Genomic DNA, 18,912 nt, shown 5'->3' on the forward strand with positions numbered 1-18,912 from the left:
CATCCTCATGACTAATCCTTTTAATCATTTTGAAATATCTCTTTATTTCTAGTAATACTCTTTGCCTTAAACTCTGTGGTATATGACATTAATGTAGCCCTCCAAGCTTGGTATGTTTGTGGGTCATGTGATATATATTTTTCCATCCATTTACTTTCTACCTATCTGTGCCTTTATATTTTAAATGTGTCTGTTGTAAGAAGCATGTAGTGAGTCTCAGTTCTTTATGAACTCTGTCATAAGTAGACTTCTTACACCATTAACATTTAATATGTTTTTATGTGATTTAGTTTAAGTCTACCATTGTACCTTTTTTTCTGTTTGTCACTTCATTTTTTGTTCCTCTGTTCCATGTTTTCTTCCTTCTCTTGGGTTATTCAATGTTTTTTTTTTTTTTTCACTATTTCTTATTAATTTATATCTTGGCTCTTAGACTTTTTTCAAGTGTAAATTTTTAGTGGTTGCTCTAGGGATTTACATACCTAAACTTTCACATCTGCTTAGAGTTAATATTTTATTACATCATATAAAGTATAGAAACTTGGCAATCATATATGTCCCTTTATATCCCCCCACTGTTCTTCATGTTACAGTGGTCATATGTATTACTTCTACATGTATTGAACACTCCACAAACAATGCTATAGCTTTTGCTTTAAACAGTCATACGTATTTTAAAGGACTAAAGAGGAAAACAGTCTTTTTTTAAAGACTATTTTTTAAAGCAGTTTTAGGTTCACAGAAAATTGAGGGGAAGGTACAGATCTTCCCCATATACCTCCTGCCCCCACGTGTACAGCCTCCCCCATTACCAACATCCACCATCAGAGTGGTACATTTATTAAAACCGATGAACATACATTGATACATCCTAGTCACCCAAAGTCCATAGGTTACATCGCAGTTCATTCTTGGTGTTGTATATTCTATGGGTGTAGACAATCCATCTTTATTGTATCATACAGAGTGTTTTCATTGCCCTCAAAATCCTCTTTCCTCCATCTATTCATCCTTCCTTTCTCAACCTGGACCTTTCTACTGTCTCTATAGTTTTGCCTTTTCTAGGATGTCCTCTAGTTGGAATCATTTAGTATGTAGGCTTTTCAGATTTCCTTCTTTCACTTGGTAACATGCATGTAAGTTTCTTCCATGTCCTTTCATGGCTTGATAGCCCATTGTTTTTTAACACTGAATCATATTCCCTTGTCTGTATGTACCAGGATTTATTTATCTATTAACTTACTGAAGGATATCTTATTTGCTTCCAACTTTTGGCAATTTATAGCAATAAAGCTGCTATAAACATCCAGGTGCAGGTTTTTATATGGACGTTAGTTTTCAGTTCCTTTGGGTAATTATCAAGGAATGCAATTGCTGGATTGCATGGTAAAAGTATGTTTAATTTTGTAAGAAATTACCACACTATCTTCCAAAGTGCCAGTATCATTTCACATTCCCACAGCAATATGTGAAAGTTTCTATTGCTCTACACCCTCACCAGCATTTGATGTTGCCAGCGTTCTGGATTTTGGCCATTCTAATAGGTACGTAGTGGTTATCTCATTGTTGTTTTAATTTGCGTTTTCCTGATGACATATGGTGTAGAGCATCTTTTCATATGCTTATTTGTCATCTATCTTCTTTGGTGAGGTTTCTGTTAAAATCTGGTCCATTTTTCAATCGAGTTGTTTCTTATTGTTGAGTTTCAAGAGTTCTTTGTATATTTTGGATAACAGATGTATCTTTTGCAAATATTTTCCCTCAGTCTGTGTCTTCCCTTCTCATTTGCTTGACATTGTCTTTCACAGATCAGAAGTTTTAAATTTTAATGAAGTCCAGCTTATCAATTTTTTCTTGGATGATGCCTTTGATGTTTTATCTAAAAAGTCATTGCTATATCTAAGGTCATCTAGGTTTTCTCTTATGCTATTTTTTTGGGCAGGTGTAAGATCTATGTCTGGATTCATTTTTTTGCATGTGGATATCCAGTTGTTCCAGCACCAGCTGTTGAAGACTGTCTTTGCTCCATTGTATTGTCTTTGCTCCTTTGTCAAAGATCAGTTTACTACATTACATGGGTCTATTTTTTGGACTCTTTGTTCTGTTCCAATGACATATTTGTCTATTCTTTCTCCAGTATCACACTGTTTTGTTTACTATAGCTTTATAGTAAGTCTTGAAGCAGGGTAGTGTCTGTCTTCCAACTTTGTTATTTTCCTTCAATATTGTGTTGGCTATTCTGGGTCTTTTGCTTCTCCATATAAACTTTAGACTCAGTTTGTCAATATCCACAAAATAACTTTCTGGGATTTTGATTGTAATTGCATTGAATCTATAGATCAAGTCGGGAAGAACTAACATCTTGACAATATTGAGTCTTCCTTATGGAAGGAACACATGGAATAGCTCTCCATTCATTTAGTTCTTGATTTCATTCATCAGATTTTTGTAGTCCCTTATATAGATCTTAAACACATTTTGTTAGATTTATACCTAAGTATTTCATATTTTGGGGTGTTTACATTAATATTAAATGATACTGTGTTTGTTATTTCAAATTTCACTTGTTCATTGCTTGTGTATTGAAAAGTGATTGACTTGTATATTAACCCTATATCCTACAACCTTGCTATAATATCTTATTAGTTCCAGCGGTTTTTGTTTGTTTGTTTGGTTTTTTTTTTTTTTGTCTATTCTTTTGGGTTTTCTACATAGATGATCATGTCATCTGTGAACAAAGACAGTCTTTCCCTGGTACCTGCTTTCTCACCATTAAATATGATGTTAGCTATAAGTTTTTATAGAAATTCTTTATTAAGTTAAGGAAATTCCTCTGTATTCCTAGTTTACTGAGTTTTTGTCATGAATAGGTGTTGGATTTTGTAAAGTTTTCCTGTATCTATTGATATGATCGTGTAGTTTTTCTTTTTAGTCTGTCTATATAATGGATTACATTATTTGAAAATCAAATGTTGAACCTGCTTTGCATACCTGAGATAAATCTCACTTGGTCATGTCATATAATTCTTTTTATACGTTGTTGGATTTTGTTTGCTAATATTTGTTGAGAATCTTTGCATCTATGCTCATGGGAGATATTGGTCTGTAGTTTTCTTATTGCATCTTTGTCTGATTTTGGTATTAAGGTAATGGTAATGCTGGCCTCATAGAATGAGTGAGGAAGTATTTCTTCTGCTTCTGTCCTCTGAAATAAATTGTAGAGAATTGGTATAAATTCTTCCTTAAATGTTTGGTAGAATTCACTGTTGAACTCATCTAAGCTGATGCTGTTTTAGAAGGTTATTAATTTAATTTCTCTAATAGGTATGGACTTACTCAGATTGTCTATTTCTTCTTGTGTGAGCTTTGGCAAATTGTGCATTTCAAAGAATTGGTCCGTTTCATGTATGCTATCAAATTATGGGCATAGAGTTGTTCATTATATTCCTTTATTATTGTTTGAATGACAATGGGATCTGTAGTGAGATCTAAATAAAATAGATGTCCCTCCTTTCATTTCTGATGTTAGTAACTAGTATCCTCTCTCTTTTTCTTAGTTAGCCTGGTTAGAGATTTATATTATCTTTATATTATATAAAGATTTTATTGATCTTTTCAAACAACCAGCTTTTGGTTTCATTGATTTTCTCTTTTGATTTCCTGTTTTCAATTTCATTGATTTCTGCTCTATTTTTATTTCTTTTCATCTGCTTACTTTGGGTTTAATTAGCACTTCTTTTTCTAGGTTCCTAAGGTGGAAACTTAGATTATTGGTTTTAGATCTTTCTTCCTTTTTAGTATATGCATTCAATGCTATAAATTTCAATCTAAGCACTGCTTTTAATGCATTCCACAAATTTTGATAAGTTGCATTTTCATTTTCACTTAGTTCAAAGTATTTTTAAAATACTCTTGGGATTTCTGTTTTGATCCAAGCATCTGTCTCTTCAAATTGTGTTTTCTGCCTTTTGGTATGCCTTGTAATTTTTTCTTGATAGCTGAACATGATGTACCAGGTAAAAAGAACTGCTGTAAATAGGCCTTTCGTACTGGGGTGGTGAGGTGTGGTGAGTAAAGTGTTTTATAGTCCTATGATTAGGTCTCAGTCATTTAGTGAGCCTATGCTTCTGCCCTGTGAACTTCACAAGTGTTTCTCAGTTTTCACTCCCCCATTAGGTAGAACAGGATGGCTAGAGATGGCTGGAGTTAGGTATTTCCCTGCCCCCAGGTCACTTAGATTCTGGTAATACCCAAGCAGATAAGACGCTGGTTAACTACTTTCCCTTGAGGGCAGTCCTTGTTGAGAAAAAGAGTGCTCCAGCTTATTTCAAAATTGTTCATTTTTCTTTCCCCCTGCCAGAAGCGTGAGGGGATTTTTCTCTGTTATTTACTGAGGGAAGCTGACCGAGTACCTGGAAATGAATCTCACAATATTGTGGGGGTGCTCCCCATGACTGAGTACTCCTGGAGTGTTTAACTCTCAGACTTCTCCACACTGAACACTGAATTTCCCCCAGCAATTCGTCAGTTACAGTTCAGGATTTCCTAATCCAGCACTGGTTCCCATAGCCGTTTCTGCTGGTGGATCTCTGCTCCTGTAAGCCTGTGACTCCCTGTATTTGCCTGTCTGTGTTTCTAATTTAGGGAAAGTGGTTTGCCCTGTGTTTTCCACTAACTATGGATCCAAGAAGAGTTGTTGATTTTTCATTCTGTTTAGCTTTTTATTTCTTATTAGGACAGAGTGGTGACTTCCAAGCTCCTTATATATAGAACTGGAAACTAGAAGTTCAAAGCATAGTCTTTTATACATACCCAGATAATTACCATTTCTGACACTCTTCCTTCATTCCTGATGATCCAAGTTTCCCTCCGGTAACATTTTATTTTTTTCAGCTTGAAGAGCTACCTTTAGCATTTTTTTTTTAAGAGTATATCTTCTGGTGACAAATTCTCTTTGTTTTTACTTATGTGAAAATGTCTTCATTTTACCTTCATTTCTGAAGAATAGTTTTGCTGAATTTAGAATTCTAGGTTTATGGATTATCTTCCTCCACTACATTAAAGATGTTGGTCCTTTGTTTTCTTGTTCTTCATGAGAATATGCAGTCATTCATATCCTTGTTCCCCTATATATTATGTGTTATTTTTCTCTAGCTGCCTTGAAGTTTTTTCTTTATCTTTGATTTCTGAAAGTTCAATTATGATTTCAAGTACATCAATTATGATGTACCTAGGCATGACTTTCTTTGAATTTATCCTGTTTAGATTTTACCAAGCTTCTAGAATTTGTAAGTTTATGTCTTGAACCAAATTGGGGAAATGTTATGGGCTGAACTGTGTTCTCCCAGAGGATATACTAAAGTCCTAACCCAGGTACCTGTGAATGTGACCTTAGTTGGAAATAAGATTGATGTAATTAAGCTAAGATGAGGTCATTTGGGTAGGTTCTAATCCAATATGATCGGTTTCCTTATAAGAAGAGAGAAATCTGTATGCAAACACACAAAGGAAGAGCACCATGTGATGACAGAGGCACAGATTGGAATGATGCAGTTACAAGCCAAGGAACACCAAGATCTATGACCACCACCAGAAACTAGGGACAGGCAGGGGAGGATTCTACCCAAAGTCTTAGAGGAGCATGGCCCCACTGACACCTTGATTTTATATTTCTAGCCTCCAGAAGTGTGAGATAATATATTTCTGTTGTTTTAAGCCACCCAGTTTGTAGTACTTTGTTACAGCAGCTCTAGGAAACCAACACAGGAAGTTTTCAGCAATTATTCCTTAATTTTTTTCTTTCACAAACTCTTTTTCCTCTCTTTCTGGGACTCTAATTCTATGTATGTTAGACCATATGATACTGTCCTACAGGTCTTAGAAGCTCTGTTCTTTTAAAATAATTTTTCTCTTTATTTTTCAGATTATATAGTTTCTATTGATTTGTTTTAAAGTTCAATCTCTTTACTCTGTAATCTCTATTTTGGTATTAAGTCCATGCAGTGTCATTTTATTTCAGAGGCTGTAGTTTTCTGTTCTACAATTTCCATTTGATTATGTTTTGTATAGTTTCTATTTTTCTTCTTAGATTTTCTATCTTTGTATTTATTTCAAGTATATGCACATTAAGCATAGCTATAAAAGCTACTTTAAAGTCGTTGTTAATTCTAATTTCTGGGTCATCTCAGTGTTGGTGTTTATTGACTATCTTTCCCTTAAGTTATATTTTTCTGTTTCTTTGATTGTTGGATATGTTACGAATGTTATATTATGTAGACTCTGGCTTTTATTATATTCCTCTGGAGATCATTGATAGTTTTGTTTTAGTTGGCAATCAATGCAGTTAGGATCAGACTGTCAGGCCTGTCTCACCTTTGGTGAGTGATATTCAATTCTCAATTCAGTTCTCAAAGCCTTTGTTAGGTTGGTTTCAGTTTGTCCCACACATGCATGGTTCAAGGATTAGACTGAGACTTGTGGAGATGATTCAAATATCAGCTCAATTCTCAAAGCCTTTGCTATGTTGGTTTACTTCTGTCCCACATATGTGTTGTACAGGAGAGAAGCTGAGACGTGATTTCTTCAGCAGAATTAGGAGACAACATTCTCCTGACTTCTCCTTTCTCAGATTCTCCCCATTTCACTCTGGCTTGCATAACCTGGTTTCCATAGTTCCTCTGGCCAGAAAGACATTAGGATTCTTTTTAGACTTTTAGTTGCCAATGCTGTGCTGCTGGATGACTGGTCCCCTCAGAGAAAAGAATCAGGAGAAAATAAGAACAGGAAACTCACCACCATGCAAATACTTCTCCAAGTTTCGATTCCCCTTTATAATCTTTCTGCTTTTAATTTCTTCAACTTTTTATTTTAAAATAATTACGGTTTCACAGGAAGTTGAAAAGATAGTACAGAGAGGTCCCATGTACCTTTCATCCAATTCCCCCCAAAAGTTACATCTTACATAATTATAGTACAATATCAAAGCCAGGATTTCATATAGGTACAATGTGTGTGTAGAGTTCTGTCATTTTATCAAATGTGTAGGTTCACGTAACCATGACCACAAGATACAGAACCATTCAATCAGCACAAAGATGTCCCTAATGCTACCCCTTCATAGTCACATTCAAGCCCTCCTCCCATCATCCTTAATTAGTGGCAACCATTAATCTGCTTTCCATATCTATAATTTTATCTCTTCAATAATCTTATATAAATGAATCATACAGTTTGTGAAACTTGAGTTTGATTTTATCACTCAGCATAATAATCTTGAGATCCATCCAAGCTGTTTCATGTATCAATAATTCATTACTTTTTATTGTTGAATAGTATTCTGTGGTATGTAAGTACATAATTTGTTAAACCATTCACCTATTGAGGAACGTTTTGATTGTTTCCAGTTTTAGGCTATTACAAATAAAGCTGCTATGAACAATGATATGTGGAGTTTTGTGCAAATATAAGTTTTCATTTCTATGGGATACATGACCTAAAGCTCAATTGCTGGCTCACGTGGTAAGTGTATATTTAATTTTCTAAGAAATTGCCAAAGTATTTCCCAGATTGGCTACACCATTTTGCCTTTCCACCAGCAATAAATAAGAGACCCAGTTTTTCCACATCCTTGCCATCATTTTAGCTGTTTTAATAACAGTGAGTGATAGCTCCTTGAGGTCTGAAGTTGCATTTCCCTGATGGCTAGTGATGTTGAACATCTTTTCATGTGCTCATTTGACATCTGTATGTGCTCTTCAGTGAAGTATCTCTTCATGTCCTTTACCCATTTGCTAATTGGATCATTTTTAGTTTGGATAATACTTTACATACTCTAGATTTGTCAGATATGTGCTTTGCAAATATTTTCTTTTCCATTCTGTAGCTTGTATTTCCATCCTTCTAACTGGATCTTTTTCAAAACAAAAGTTTCAAATTTTGATAAAGTCCAATATTTGATTTTATTTTTATGGATTGTGTTTTGGGTATCAAGTCTAGGAAGTCTTTACCAAACCTGAGTCCTGAAGATTTTCTCTTATGTAATTTTCTAAAATTTTACAGTTTTATGTTTTACATTTAAGTCTATAATCTAGTCTGAGTTAATTTTTATATAATGTGTGAGGCTTATATTGAGGTTCATTTTTTTGCCTATGGATAAAATGCCAATTGGTCTGGCACCATCCATTGAAAATATTACCCTTCCTCCACTGAGTTTTTCCCAATATTTTTATCCAAAATCACTTGGCCTCATTTGTGCGGGAGTTATTTCTGGTTTCCTTATTCTGTTCCACTCATCTATGTGTCTATTCCTCCATCAGTATCACACATTCTTGTTACTATAACTATATAATACATCTTGAAGTCAAGCAAAGAGATTCTTCCCACTTTATTCTTCTTTTCATAATTATTTGAACAAATCTAGACTATTTGACTTTTTGTAAATTTTAGAATAATCGTGTTTATATCTACAAAAAATATTGCTGGGATTTTGATAGGAATTGCACTAAACCTGCATGTCAATGTGGGGAAAATTGACATAACTATAGTGAATCTTCTCATACATGAACACAGACTAGTTCTCCTTTTATTTGGGTCCTCTTTGATTTCTTTCAGCAATATTTTGTAGTTTTCAGCATAGAAGTCCTGTGTGTTTTTGTTAGATGTTCTCCAACAACCAAATATTTATTTCAGAGAGACTGTATATGCCATTGTATTTCTAATTTCTGTTTTTACATGCTTGTTTCTATTTCTATAGAAATACAATTGCTTTTTGTATTTTGATCTTTATCCTGCACCCTTGCTGAACTCATTAGTCCTCAAAATTTTTAGTAGATTCTTTGGGATTTCCTACTTAGACCATCAAGCCATATCATTCTTTCTTCTTTTCTCATGTTCCAAGATTCCTTGTTCTGTAATTTCCATTATGTTCAGATAACTTTCTTAAGCTATTTTTTTAGGATAGGTTTGCTGGCGAGAAATTCTGTTAGTTTTCTGCATGCTTTGCTCCAATCTGGTGGGGATGAAAAACCCACATCCCCACTTGGCCCTCTCAGACATCACTGAGTTGGGGAGTTGGGTGACTCTTTATAGCCTGACATGAGTGGAAGTCTAGGCTCTCCATCAAGCCTTTGCTGGCAGAGATGGGGTAGGGCCATAGACTTTTCTGTGACATTTGGCTTAAGTAAAAAGGTTATCTAAAAACCTTCTGTTTTCCTTACTTTCCCTATTCCTGATATTTTGGCCAAAGAATGTAGGCTTTCCTGGGCTTTTTTGTTTGTGTCTCCTGGCTTTCCAAATTGCCACCTTCTCCAATATCCAAACTGGGCTAAATGGGGCAAAAGAAATTCCAAAGAACTTACCACTGTGTAGTTCTTTGGGCCCCAGCTTCTCTAGTTGGTCTGCCTTTTTCTGTCCACTTTTCAGAGTCTTCTTATATTTGTCTTATATGCAATGTCCAGGGATTTTTCAATGTACTCAGCAGGAAGAATAGGGTAGATATGCCTACTCCATCTTCCCAGAAGCAGAAGAGTTTTTAATTACTTTTGAGAGTTCTCGGGTAGTCGTTTTTTCTCTATTTTCCAGAGTGTATAGTTGTAATCAGTGCAAAGGATGGGTTATAGAGATTTAACACTGCCACAGAGGATTTGGAATTCTCCTTTAATTTTTTAAAGAGTTTAAGACACAAAAAAGGGGCATGTTTTATAAATATTAACCAAAATACTTCCCATTTCTGGCATTCTTTACTCTTTTGCGTTACCCCAAATTTCTCTCTGGTTATTTCCTTCTGCCTACAGAACTTCATTTAACATTTTGCAGAGTGCAGGTCTACTGTTAATAAAATATCTCAGTTTCTGTGTCATAAAGTTTTTATTTTGCCTTTGTTTTTGAAAGATATTCCTGGCAGGCTTAGAATTTCAGAATGACAAATTTTTCTTTCACTAGTTTCAAAGATGTGGCTCTATTGTCTTCAGATTATATAGTTTCTGATAAGAAACCTGCTCTCACTCTTATCTTTGTTCTACTCTAAGTAATGTATGTGTATATTTATTCCTCTAAGCGCTTTTGTGATTTTCATGGTGTCACTGGTTTTCAACAACTTAATTATAATGTGCCTTGGTGTGAATTTCTTTATGCTTATTTGATTTAGTGTTTGATGACCTTCTTAGATATATGGATTTGTAGTTTTCTTCACATTTGGACATTTATTATTATTATTTCTTCAAGTGTGTCTCCTTTTCTGGGACCACAATTACATGTATTACATTGTGTGATTGCTTGATACAGGCCCCAGCTTACTGAGGATCTTTTAACTTATTTCAGGTTATTTTTCTCTGCATGTTTCATGTAGTATAACTTTTATAGCTTTGTTATCAAATTTACTATTCGTTTTTTTCCTCAGTTTCTAATCTGCTGTTAATCCCATCATCTGGTGTATATTTCATTTCACATACTATATTTTTCATTTCTAGAAATTCTATTTACATTTTCATATATCTACCATTTCTCTACCCATTGTGTTCATGTTTTCCTTTAAATTATTGAGCTTATTTAAGATTCGTAATAGCTCTTTTCAGGTGCTTCTTTAATAATTTGGGTAGATGCTTTACATAAGCCACTAATTAATTTTTATTTAAATGGGCATTTTATTCCTATTTTGCAATTAAGGAAACGAAAGCTCAGAGAGGCAAATTAATTTACCTAAGTCATGTAGCTAATAAGTAGAAAATTACAGCCCAGGATCATCTGATTCCCAACTTCATCCTCATAGTTACTGTGCTATGCAATATTAACTCTCTTAACTGGTTGTTTAAATTTGAACAAGTATTCTACTTTTGTGAACCTCAGTTTCCATGTCTATAAAACTAGAGATCAAGAAGATACCTACTTCACAGTATTGTTTATGAAAAGTACTTCTCCTCTGAAGTTATTTTTGCTGCAGCTGGGAGAAAGAACTTGAATTTTATTTCAGAGGACAGCCCAACAAGAGCAGAGCTAAATATGCATTTGGATAGGTGTGCATGGGGGGAAGGCATCTCATTGGAAGGCTCTCATAAATTAGGAAGCATGAGGACATAGGGGCATTCCTTGTAGAGGTCCTTGGATAGGAAATAAAAAGCATTAGTGGGGCTTCCCTGGTGGTGCAGTGGTTAAGAATCTGCCTGCTGATGCAGGGGACACGGGTTCAAGCCCTGGTCCGGGAAGATCCCACATGTCGCGGGGCAACTAAGCCCGTGCACCACAACTACTGAGCCTGCGCTCTAGAGCCCACGAGCTACAACTACCGAGCCCGCATGCCACAACTACTGAAGCCCGCGTGCCTAGAGCCCATGCTCCGCAACAAGAGAAGCCACTGCAATGAGAAAACCCGTGCACCACAATGAAGAGTAGCCCCCACTCGCCGCAACTAGAGAAAGCCCACGCACAGCAATGAAGACCCAACGCAGCCAAAAATAAAAAATAAATAAAAATAAAAAAATATATATATAGAAAAAAAGCATCAGTGCCCTACTCCTATGGGCACTAATATGCCTGGTACTGCCTGGATATGTCAGAGAAGCTATGGTTTTAATCATTTTTAAAATATGAATTTACCATTTTGACATAGGTATAGTGTGAAAAAGAAAGATTGTTATATATTGGCCATCTTAACCTCTTCCAACAATCCAGGTGGTGATAATGACCAAGATGGCATCTACTGGAAGGAGTTTTTATTGTTTTAGATAAGGATTTCTTCCTAGATTTATATCCCTTCACAGAACCTTCTCTATGGTTGGAGAGCTCGGTTTATTTGCCCTGTGTATCCAGGGTACATTAATGAGTTCCATGATAGATATGTTTCTTTTTTCTTTATTCTTTTTTGTTCCTTGAGGTACTACTAAACAGAACTACCCTAGGCAGCAATCTTGAAAATTCATTCAGGGTTCTCTATTTACTTAGTATCAACTCTATATGAGTGTATTGCTATGCACTCTGTACTAGGGATACAGAATTGCATAGCATGAAATATCTGCACCTAAGGAATTCACAGACTAGTGGGGAAGATAAAATACAAGTTAAACATGATGTAGTAATAGGTCTGAGCCACAGGGTGTGGGAAAATCCAAAATTGGTTATCCCTTACCCATCTGGCAAAGGGATAGACAAACCAAATTCTGAAAGGATCTTAGGGACGGTGATGCTTGACTGAATTCTGAAAGGTGAGGATGAGTTTGTCAAGGGTGGAAGTAACAGCAAGGAAGGAGGTTCTCAGCAGAGGGAGGGGAAACATTTCTGAAGGTTTGCAAGAGTGGTGAGTGTAGTTCCTCTGGTATCTGTAATTTGTTTTGACTGGGGCTCAGGGGAGATAAGACAGGACAGGTAGGCAGGGTGCAGACTGTGAAGAGGCTATTATGTCTCTCGGGTCACAAGGGAGTCTGAATGTGAGAGCGTGGGTGAGGAGGTATTAATTCATATCCATGCTGGAAAAACAACTCAAAGTACAAGGCTGGTTGCTGACAAATCAGTTGCCTCAGATTTGTGTCTGATCCCACACGGTGGCTGATGCAGAAATACCGATGACTGACTGGGCCTAAGCTCCCAGACAGTGAGGAAATCTGCTGAGTGGAAGCCTTTGGAGCCTGACTACAGGATAAACAGCTTTGCTCAGAGCTCTGCCCTCTGGGTAAACAGTGGCCTTTTTCTGAGGGGAGACAGCTCAACTGGGGGTGGATTTTGTTGGCTCTCGAGGCAGAAATAGTGCTGCCTGGGCTTGTGCAGGCTCCTGAGTTTGCAGGCAGACCACAGGAAGCTGACAAATCCAAAGAGGCATGAATGTGGTGAAAAGAGCACTGTCAAAGGCCGAGGAAATGTTTAAAACCAAGTGGGGAGTAAGAAGAGGAATGTCCTGTGTGAATACCAACCTTAGCGCAGAGGTCTAGGGCTAGATATTTCCTCCTCAGCTCTGTAACTGCAGCTATCAAGTACCAGCGTTCAAGCTAAGTGCTTTCCTTGCAGAATAATAACAACAACTGCCATTTTGAGTGCTTGCTTTGTTGCCATGTACTGTTCTAGGTACATTCCATAGCGTTACTTATTTAATTCTTATATCTACCTTATGAAGGAATTAAAAATACTATTTCATGTTACAGATAAGGAAACTGAGTCTCAGAGATTAGGTTTGCCTAATATCACACATGTAGGAACTAACTAGTGGGTCTGGGGTTTGAACCCAGGCAGTGGAACTTCACAAAGCCCATGGTCCTTTTCTCTATAATTCTATGAGACAAGCATCATTATCCCCAGTGTATAGATGGGAAAACTGAAGATCAGAGTAGTTAAGAAAATAGTGGAGCTGGAATGGACCTCAGTCCTGTTCTTGTGGCCTTCACCACTGCACTCCATTGGGAACATGTCTAGAGCCAGTGTCTGTCTCTATGAGACTCTTGCCTGGTTGGAGCAATGTCTGGACCTGAATTCTATAAGGGAACTGGGCTGTGGGGAGGCCCAGACAGACCCTCTGAGGAGATCATAAAGATGTCTCCCAGAGAGCAGAAGGTGTTAGCCACATAATCAGTGTTAGCCAAAAAATCAGCAATGTCCACCAGGCAGGGGACCACCACCACGGGCCCTACCTACCCTGCTCTTACAGCCAACCTCAAAAAAGCAGAGAACTTAAGCCTTTGAAAGAGAATTAGGGGAAATATTCCAGACCCAGGCATGGACCACAGTCTCCTCCGCTCTCCAAGGAGCTGGAGTAGGAAAGGACGTGGAAGAGCCGGCCCCCTTCCTAGTCTAATCCCTCAAGCTGTGCAGGAGATGTGGGGAAGAGATAGTGAGTAAATTAGTTTGAGTTGGGAATTTTAAATTGGACGACATAGACTTTTTGTTAAAAAATAAAAGAACAATTATGTACCCTGGGAAGTTTTGGAATCTGCTCAAGGCATCCTTAAAGGAAAGGAAAGGAAGAATCCAGGGAGCGCAGGCAGTGTTAGAAAGATATAAAACTGTTTTATGAGACTGTTCAATAGACCAGATACATCAGTCATCTACCAGCTCGGGCATTCCAGCTCAGGCTGCCCTTCCCATCAACATTTTACTCCTCATTTAACTTCTTTCAAACTTAGAAGACCCCTAATTCCAATCCCAATGCTTGCTACCATAGCAATGCTCTTTCAACTCATGGTTGGAAGCTGACAGTTGTTATTTCTCTAGGACTCATACTGTGTTCCCCTCCCAAGCCAGATACTGAAGCCACCTAAGGCCAAGGTACAGTGGTTGTGCAAAGTTCAGATCAAGTTTTATTTATTTATTTATTTATTATTATTTTTTAACATCTTTATTGGAGTATAATTGCTTTACAATGGTGTGTTTGTTTCTGCTTTATAACAAAGTGAATCAGCTATACATATACATATATCCCCATATCTCCTCCCTCTTGCATCTCCCTCCCACCCTCCCTATCCCACCCCTCTAGCTGGTCACAAAGCATTGAGCTGATCTCCCTGTGCTATGCGGCTGCTTCCCACTAGCTATCTATTTTACATTTGGTAGTGTATATATGTCCATGCCACTCTCTCACTTTGTCCCAGCTTACCCTTCCCCCTCCCCGTGTCCTCAAGTCCATTCTCTACCTTTGTGTCTTTACTCCTGTCCTGCCCCTAGGTTCTTCAGAACCTTTTTTTTTTTTTTTTTTAGATTCCATATATATGTGTTAGCATACGGTATTTGTTTTTCTCTTTCTGACTTACTTCACTGTGTATGACAGACTCTAACTCCATCCACCTCACTACAAATAACTCAATTTCGTTTCTTTTTATGGCTGAGTAATATTCTATTGTATATATGTGCCACATCTTCTTTATCCATTCATCTGTCGATGGACACTTAGGTTGCTTCCATGTCCTGGCTATTGTAAATAGAGCTGCAATGAACATTGTGGTACATGACTCTTTTTGAATTATGGTTTTCTCAGTGTATATGCCCAGTAGTGGGATTGCTGGGTCATATGGTAGTTCTATTTTTAGTTTTTTAAGGAACCTCCATACTCTTCTCCATAGTGGCTGTATCAGTTGACATTGCCACCAACAGTGCAAGAGGGTTCCCTTTTCTCCACACCCTCTCCAGCATTTATTGTTTGTAGATTTTTTTTATGATGGCCATTCTGACTGGTGTGAGATGATATCTCATTGTAGTTTTGATTTGCATTTCTCTAATGATTAGTGATGTTGAGTATCCTTTCATGTGTTTGTTGGCAATCTATATATCTTCTTTGGATAAATGTCTATTTAGGTCTTCTGCCCATTTTTGGATTGGGTTGTTTGGTTTTTTTTCATATTGAGCTTCATGAGCTGCTTGTAAATTTTGGAGATTAATCCTTTGTCAGTTGCTTGGTTTGCAAATATTTTCTCCCATTCTGAGAGTTGTCTTTTCGTCTTGTTTATGTTTTCTTTTGCTGTGCAAAAGCTTTTAGGTTTCATTACGTGTCATTTGTATATTTTTGTTTTTATTTCCATTCCTCTAGGAGCTGGGTCAAAAAGGATCTTGCTGTGATTTATGTCATAGAGTGTTCTGCCTATGTTTTCCTCTAAGAGTTTTATATTTAGACCAAATTTTAGTAAAGCATCAATGGTATCATGAGTCAGGCTCTAAACACCTCTGGTAAATGGATTCTATAACCCTGTTAAGCTTGCTTTCTAAGACCTTTCAAATTCATCATGGACACTGCAGCGACTGACTGTGAGCCCTATGTCTGTTGGGGGAAACAGGCTGTATGTCCTTCTACAGAGAGGCTGGATGTCCCAGGGATAGAAATCAGCATCTTACAGGGCTGGGGATGGAGGTGGATAGCTGAGGCCTTGTGTTTCTTCCTAAAAGACACAGCTCTGAGGTGGAGATAGAATTGGCCTGTCCGAGGTCACCATGCCTCAGTGGATGGAGTGTAAATACTTGGGAAGACCATGGGATATGGAAAGGGAAGCAAGTAGCTCTAAGTTTTCAGACTGAGATGTTTATTGCAAGTTTAATTCTTCTGAGAAAGTTTGACTCCCACCAGACCTCAGGTGTCTCCTTGAGAACAGAAAACTGAGCGTACTAAATCAGGCCAATGCTCGGGGTATGTCAGGAACTCCTAAAAGATGAACAAAGGACAGAGTGTAGGGATGGTCAAGGTATCCTCTGTCCTGCTCCCCATACCATGAACACACTTATGTTTCTCTTCATGGCCTAGAATTGATCTATCATCTTAGGATACTTCTAAGCCTACCTTGAATCTGTACCTCATCTCAGGGGAAGCAAACTTCATGTGATTATGACTAATCATTATGTTGAAATGAAATAAGATGGTCAATTCATGCATTCATACATTCACTTGTTCAACAAATATTTATGGAATACCAATATATGCCAGGTACCTGAGCTTAAATCTCCAGGTTCTCAATGTTTCCAAGCCCCTTGGGAGGCCCAGAAAAAAGATGTTTCAGAAAAACAGAGGCCTTTACTCAAACTGCAAGAAGGTGGGTGTGAGAAGGATGAGGGGCGAAGTCACAAATTTTAGGACAACCAAAGGCTTCCTGGAAAAAAGAATATGAAAAAAAGACGTGATTTTCACTTTGTGTTCCTACTTTTTTGGGTACTTCAATCACAGAAGCATGTCAAGTTTTGATGTCGAGACCTTGGCATGAAGCAGGTACCATCCACTCCTTTCAACCCTTATTGGGAATTAATACATCTGAGTGGGGCTTTCCACATGCTTAATGGAACTGAACAGGCTACTTGGATTTTATAGCAACAGTCATTTTTATTTTCTGTCTAGATGAAAAATTTGTGATCTTTGTGTTGTTTCAGAACAAGATAAAAGTGGGATTTGAGAAGCAATTATAGCTTTAAGGAGGAAATTTCTTCCCCTCACGCTCTCTCAGCCTATTTAGTGAAGCGATTTGGATTGCATTTTGCTTTTAGCTCCAGTCTTGTGTAGGTAAAGAAATTACTGCATGAGCTCACCCTTGGCCCCCAGCCCTGGGCTATCATGCCAGTAAATCTATGATAGCAGAGTCAGCACACCAAATGTCTATATCTTTATTCTAATCTCAACATGAACTGGACTCAGAAAAATTCCTTTTTCCATATCATTTTTATCCTTAACCTTTCAAGCCACTGGGCTTTGCTCTGAGGCATTTCTTTTGTTGGGAAGGGGTGGGAAAGAAAAGAGAGGAAAAGGGGAAGAAGGGAGAAAGTTAAAATCTGCCCAAACCTACTCAGACTACCTTTTTCACGTGGGGTAGGAGGCAGGCAGGATATCTGGGTGGCTGTTGGATGATATTGTATGGATGTGGGTGGACCTTTCTAAGCATGTTCCTTGGTATTATATCCATAAGGGAATGCAGCAAATATTTGCTACGGCTTTGAGCAAAACACAAACCAGAGCCTCCCCTCCTGCCTTTTTTTTTTACAAGATTTGAAATTCTTTTTTGCATTGCTTTACTTTTTTTGTGATCAAAGAATCCCATGCTTATGATATAACATGTGGAAAGTACAAATAAGTAAAAAAGTAGCCAAAAATGGCATTTACAGCCCCACTCCTATAAGAAATTACTGCTAAGGGGCTTCCCTGGTGGCGCAGTGGTTGAGAATCTGCCTGCCAATGCAGGGGACATGGGTTCGAGCCCTGGTCTGGGAAGATCCCACATGCCGCGGAGCAACTAGGCCCGTGAGCCACAATTACTGAGCCTGCACGTCTGGAGCCTGTGCTCCGCAACAAGAGAGGCCGCGATAGTGAGAGGCCCGCGCACCACGATGAAGAGTGGCCCCCGCTTGCCGCAACTAGAGAAAGCCCTCGCACAGAAACGAAGACCCAACACAGCCAAAAATAAATAAATAAATAAATAAATAATTTTAAAAAAAAAGAAATTACTGCTAAGAATACGTTGAAATCAATATTCCCGGTGATAAACCGGAGCCCTTTTAATGATGCTCCCTGTGCTTTGGGACACTTGACAGAGTCTCCGGCCTGCTATTCCACTTGCTGGAGTTGGTGGTTGGTCCTACAAAACAGCCCTACAACGCTCATTCTTGTTCTCCCTCAAGCAAATGTACCAGGCAGCATGCTTGCTTTGCCCAAGGCCTCCCCTCAGGATAGCCGCTCTGGTTCTCTGCTCAGTTCAAGCATCTTAAATGAAATTTGAGCACTCAGCAGAGCCTCACAGAGCCGCACAAGAGGAATCCGGACGGGGTCCTAGCCTGACCCCTCCCTCGTCCCTCCCATGCTCACTGCTCCCCATTGGCAGCTGCAATGGAAAGGCCCAATAGGAACTATGAACTCTTCCTTTATCCACAGTCCTGGCTCGGAATCAAGTTGCTGACACCAGAGACACCTTTCCTGAGGGAAGCACTTGGAAGCACTCGGCACTGGGCTGGAGCAGACAGCATTACGTGCCCTTTTAAAATCAGGACAGTGAAAGATCACTTCTCATTGTGGAGGTGAGATTTGAGAAGGTCATTAAAAGTGAGGACTGATTAAGATGGCTGGAGAAGATGAAGGAAGAAAAACTTGGATAGGGATGGAGACTCAGGGCAGGAATCATCTTCCGAGATCCTCCAAGCGGCTAAGGCCCCTCTCTTGGGGACTTTTGTCAAAGCACTTATCATCAGGACTGTAATTTATTGTGTACTCCTTGGACATAAGACAAGAGGGTGAACTCCTCATCCTTATCTATGCAACTCCATATGGTCAGACCTAGCACACAGGTATGTCACTGAGAAAGCACTTAGTAAATGCTTGTTGGGTTGAACTGAAATGTTGTCAGCGTGAATAAAGCTCAGCAGGTGCAAGAGAGAGTAAGACAGGGTAGAGGTGGGAATACAGCTAAAGGGGAAGTGGGTATTTTCTCTTCCTACAGGTCTTGTAGCTGAACTCTTTTGGGTAGTCAACCAAGGTTTCTG

This window comes from Eubalaena glacialis, chromosome 10 (assembly GCF_028564815.1).
Source record: "Eubalaena glacialis isolate mEubGla1 chromosome 10, mEubGla1.1.hap2.+ XY, whole genome shotgun sequence".
NCBI classification, from domain to species: domain Eukaryota; kingdom Metazoa; phylum Chordata; class Mammalia; order Artiodactyla; family Balaenidae; genus Eubalaena; species Eubalaena glacialis.